This window comes from Bos indicus x Bos taurus, chromosome 4 (assembly GCF_003369695.1).
Source record: "Bos indicus x Bos taurus breed Angus x Brahman F1 hybrid chromosome 4, Bos_hybrid_MaternalHap_v2.0, whole genome shotgun sequence".
In the NCBI taxonomy this organism is placed as follows: Eukaryota; Metazoa; Chordata; class Mammalia; order Artiodactyla; family Bovidae; genus Bos; species Bos indicus x Bos taurus.
In genome coordinates this window covers 105,642,309-105,647,579 of record NC_040079.1, presented here as the reverse complement: position 1 = coordinate 105,647,579, position 5,271 = coordinate 105,642,309, and the positions used below count along the sequence as shown (strand labels likewise).

At 37.9% G+C, this 5,271-nt stretch overlaps 1 pseudogene across 1 annotated transcript; it reads left to right on the top strand.

Moving 5' to 3' along the window:
- Positions 1–4,322: 4,322 nt before the first annotated feature.
- On the top strand, positions 4,323–5,069 carry LOC113891708 (annotated as a pseudogene). The gene has a single exon (XR_003510863.1). The product of XR_003510863.1 is annotated as a high mobility group protein B2 pseudogene (transcript).
- Positions 5,070–5,271: the final 202 nt, after the last annotated feature.

The following is a 5,271-nucleotide window of genomic DNA, read 5'->3' as shown; positions in this document are numbered from 1 at the left end:
ATAGTCCCCCAAGACAGGATTAAATGCCTGTCCTGGGTACTCCTGCACCCACTATGTTCATCTCTCTACAGCTCTGTCACACTCTAACATTCCCCAAGAAATTGTTATGTTGGACAGGGACAGGGTCTTTTTCCCTGTGTTATTTCTTCCCCACCCAGAGATCAAGCCCGAATCTCTGCGTCTCCTGCATTGGCAGGTGGATTCTTTAACACTGCACCACCAGGAAAGCTCAAAGGATGTGACAGTGGTACAGAAAGTAGTCAGGGAATGATTAAGACATACTTAGAAAGCCAGATTAATAGGGGGAATAGGTTCTGGCCATAATGAAATAAATTTAGATGTCAAAAACTGCAAAAAAACAAAACAAAACAAAACAAAACCCTGACTCTAAAAGCCTTTTTCTATATTGAATGAATTGAGAATATCTGAAGAAAAAAATCTGAGGTAAATGAATAACATTATCATTACTGAGAAGCAGTTACTTTCTCTTTGGGGGTAGATTTATTTTTATTCACCAAGTGTGTGCTATTTGCATTTGCAAAGGCCCTTATTTGGTGAAATCCTTCTTTGGAAAGTATAACAGTCAATTATCTACTTACAAAGGAGGGAAGATAATATCATTAGAAACATTTATTCTTGTGAATTTACATAAATGTAGAATGCAAACAAAATAACATTTTCTGGATAGCCTCATGCAACTTCGCACTTGGGGAGAAAATAAAAATTGACTATAGATTTCAGGTATTTTTCTTTTATAAACTATTAAGTAATTTGGAGTGACTAATCCAGCTGTTGTTACTCAATCATCTGGCTTGCTTCTGGCAAGAAACACATTAATGGGTAGAAATCAGAGGGGACATTATAATTAGAAGAGCAAAGAAGAACCATATAATGCTCTCCTTATAAGAATCACCTATTGTTGGGGAACTTATATTGTAACACTTTAATTCTGGAGTCAAATCAGTCACCCTCATCTGACCAAAATGTTTCTCTTTGCCCTTTCACCAAACTTCCTGCTGCAGATCTGCTTTTACCTGAGTCCTCCTGTGTGGATTCATGTTGCCACCAAACAGCTTCTGATTATTTTACATTCAGGGGATGGGGGGTGGCTGGAAAGGAGAGAGAGGGAGGGAGAGAGATGTGGGGGTCAGGGAGAGAAGAAGGAAAAAAGAAGGAAAGAAAGGGGGAAATGAATGAAAAGTCTCTGCAGAGGTACTGGAAGCCAATTCATATGGTTGAGGTGTATGTGCTTGTCAGGGCCTACCATCTTGTCCTGGCTCTATTCTTTCTGAAACTTCAACACCTTGGCATAAAACTGTCACCTCTGTAAAACTTCTTGGGTGAAAGATAGCCTGAACATATTTCTGGGAGAAATGTTTTCTTAGACACATTTTATAAATGAGGATACAGTTGGGAGTTCCCAGAAAGTACTTGGCTGGTACTGGTCAAGAAATTGATCTAGCTCTAAGTTCCCTGACCCACTCCTGAGGATGCCAAGGGGGAAGAAAAAGATTGAGGAATCCTAGAACCCGACATTCAAACTGTGAGAAACTCCTGGGAGGACAGAGGTAGGTTAGGCCTAGGTGAGAGGAGCATGGTAGCCTAGAGCAGAAGACCATTCTGTCCTCTGAATCAGAGTCAGCTGAGGGGAAGCTTTTTATCTTGGGTGGACGCTGATATTCTTTCCTCCCTCTCCACTTCCTATTTCCCATAGAATAGGTGGTTGCAATTCAGAGAGGCAGCTCTTGGAAACAATAGTTCCGTAAGCCAAGGCACAGGAAGATTTCAAAGCAGTCTGCCTATTTGATGGTCAGGAGAGCAAGCAGAGTGAGTGATAGGAGGGTGACATAACACCATAGACCTTCCTTGAGGAATATCTCCTTCCTGGTGCCAAATACACTCTGTGAGGTTCTGGGTAAGGTCTAGGCTTTTGCTCCTTCAGTTTGGAAATGTTACCAGCAAAAGTAGTAAGTTTTTGAGGTGTAAGCCTTTGAAAAGAAGAAAAACTGAACAACTGGCACTAGATGAAGTACAACTAATACACTAGAGAGAAGAAAAAAATGAAGCCAAATGAAAATCATTGAAGAAATTAAGGGAGATTATTAGGAACACAAAACACAGATCTTTATAAGAACGAATCAGTGGAAGAAACTTGGACATCAGAACATAAAAGTTAAAATAAAGAGCTCAATACACTTGAAGATGAATTAGTGAACTGGAAGATCAGATAGAGAACTCTCCCAGGAAGCACAGCCAGGAAAGTATAAAGCAAAGGCATAAGATACAGAAGATAGAAATTTGTTTCAAAAGTTGAGATCTATATAACAGGAGTCTTGGGAAGAGGGAACAAATAAAGGGAGGAAGAAAATTTTGCTACTTGACAACATGGATGCCAAGTAAAATAAGTCAGAGGGAGAAAGACAAATTATGTATGACTTCAATTATATACATGAAATCTAAAAAAGTTGTATTCATACCAACAAAGAGTAGAGTGGGGACTACATGCTAGAATAATGAGGGAAAGAGGGAGATGGTGGCCAAAGGGTACAAACATCCAGTTATGAATAAGTTCTAATTATCTAATGTACAGCCTGGTAACTATAGTTTGTAATACTATATTATATACTTGAAAGCTGTTAAGAGAGTAGATCTTAAATGTTCTCACCACAAAAAAAGGAAAAAAAAATGGTAATCATGTGAGGTGATGGATATATTAACTAATTTACTGTGGTAAGTCATTTCACAATATATGAGTGTATCAAATCATCACATTGTACACCTTAAGCTTACACAATGTTATAAGTCAATTATATATTACTAATACTGGAGAAAAACCAGAAGTCAAAACCAAATAAATGGAGGAAAGAAAATATTTGAAGAAATGATAAACTAGAATTTTTCAGAACTAAGGAAGTATATAATACCTTAGATTTAAAAAAACTATGGATTGGTAAATTGAATAGATGAAAACAGAAATAAAAAATCAAACCTGGGAGCAATATACTCACACTTTAAGACCATCAGCCAAAAACAAAAAATTCTACAGACTTTCAAAATGGGGAAAGGAATGGGGACAGGAAATTATATCTATAATGGAATAAGAATGAGATTGCTATCATTGACATTAAAGGAGTTAATATATGCAAATTGCTTAAAACATTCCCTTGCACATAATAAGCATTCTATAAGTAGTAGCTATTGTTATTATATAACTTCTCAACAACAACCTTAGATGGATAAGATAATAGGGTAATATTTGTGTTACTGGTTAACACAAAGTGTTAAAAAATCTCTGAACTTCAGGTTTTATATTCTCAGTGATGTAAGACTGAGAAAATATATAACAGAAGATTCTCATTAAATACACTCTTGGACAAATATTTACAGAGGAAGAGAAATAGATCTTGCAGGATTCTATAGCTTTATAGGGAGTAAAGTTTGACTTCATATTAAAAAGAAAGAATCAGGGGACTTCCTGGTGGTCCAGTGGTTAAGATTCTGGTTCGATCCCTGGTCCCACATGCTGCACAATGTGGCCCAAAAAAAGAAAAGAGAAAATGCAAGAATCAGGAAGAGAAACAAGATGCGTCTATAATAATTCCAGACAAATCCTATGTAATACCAAAATCACCAGAAGCAGAGCAACCAGAGAAAAGTGAACATATGCTGAACTAAATCTGTTTTTTGTAAATGAGAGAGTGGCAGTTATAGATATTATTAGCTCATGAAATTAATGAGGAAAACATTCATTTTAATAAATTAAGTATCAATGAAAAATAAAATGCTATAGTATGTAACTTTCAAACTGGCTGAAGAAAATTCCATATTTCTAAGCAAGTTAGGAGTCTTAGGCTAGGTATCCCTGAGAAAGCAGAATCTGACACAAGGGCTTAATGCAGATAGTTTATTTGAGAAAGGGATTGCAGTGAGTAGGAGTGGGGGACTGGAGGAGCAAAATAGAAAGAAGGGAGGAAAAGCCAAAATGCATTATGGAGCTGTGGACAGAGACAGAGTGGTTCTCATGGGACATTTTAAGAAGCTGTGGAAAATGTTCCTAGCAATTGTCTGCCTCCCCAAGGACTGAAAGAAGAGATGTAGTGCTCATGCTGCTGTATCAGATAAGCCTTGGGGCAGAAAGCAAGAAGCAAGAGTTAGAAGATGCAGCTGAGTCAGGGCACTGTTAGGACACACCCCTGTAAAGGTGATCACTTCAAGAAAGACTGGAGTAAAATGTAGGGTGAGAATATGTAAAACAAGGCACAAGAGCTACCTGATACCATAGGAAATAAAGATAAAACAAATAAGACACAAAATAAATACCTGCCGCGAGGAGCACAAGAAGAAGCATCCCGACTCCTCAGTCAATTTCGCAGAGTTTTCCAAGAAATGTTCCGAGAGATGGAAGACCATGTCGGCCAAGGAAAAGTCCAAGTTCGAAGACATGGCAAAAAGTGACAAAGCTCGCTACGACAGGGAAATGAAAAATTATGTCCCTCCTAAAGGTGACAAGAAGGGAAAGAAAAAAGATCCCAACGCTCCGAAAAGGCCTCCATCTGCCTTCTTCCTGTTTTGCTCCGAACATCGCCCAAAGATCAAAAGCGAACACCCTGGCTTATCCATTGGGGATACTGCAAAAAAATTGGGTGAAATGTGGTCTGAGCAGTCAGCCAAAGATAAACAGCCGTATGAACAGAAAGCAGCTAAGCTAAAGGAGAAATACGAAAAGGATATTGCTGCATACCGTGCCAAGGGCAAGAGTGAAGCGGGAAAAAAGGGCCCTGGCAGGCCGACAGGCTCCAAGAAGAAGAATGAACCAGAAGATGAGGAAGAAGAAGAGGAGGAGGAAGATGAAGATGAGGAGGAGGAGGATGAAGATGAGGAATAAATGGCTATCTTGTAATGATATGTGTGGAGTGTGCGTGTGTGCTCAGGCAATTGTTTTGCTAAGAATGTGAATTCAAGTGCAGCTCAATATTAGCTTCAGTATAAAAACTGTACAGATTTTTGTATAGCTGATAAGATTCTTTGTAGAGAAAATACTTTTTTAAAAATGCAAGTTGTGGCTTTTTGAGGGGCTACTACATACAGTTAGAGTTTCAAGCTTCTGATGTTAAATGTTTCTAAATATTTAATGGTTTCTTTAATTTCTTGACTTGTGTATGGTAGCACAGCAAACTCATAGAAATTAGCATCAATAGCAACTTTTGGGCTTTCTAGAATGAGAATGTTGCATTTTTTGTTTTTGTTTTTTTTTTAATTTTGTAATAAAAT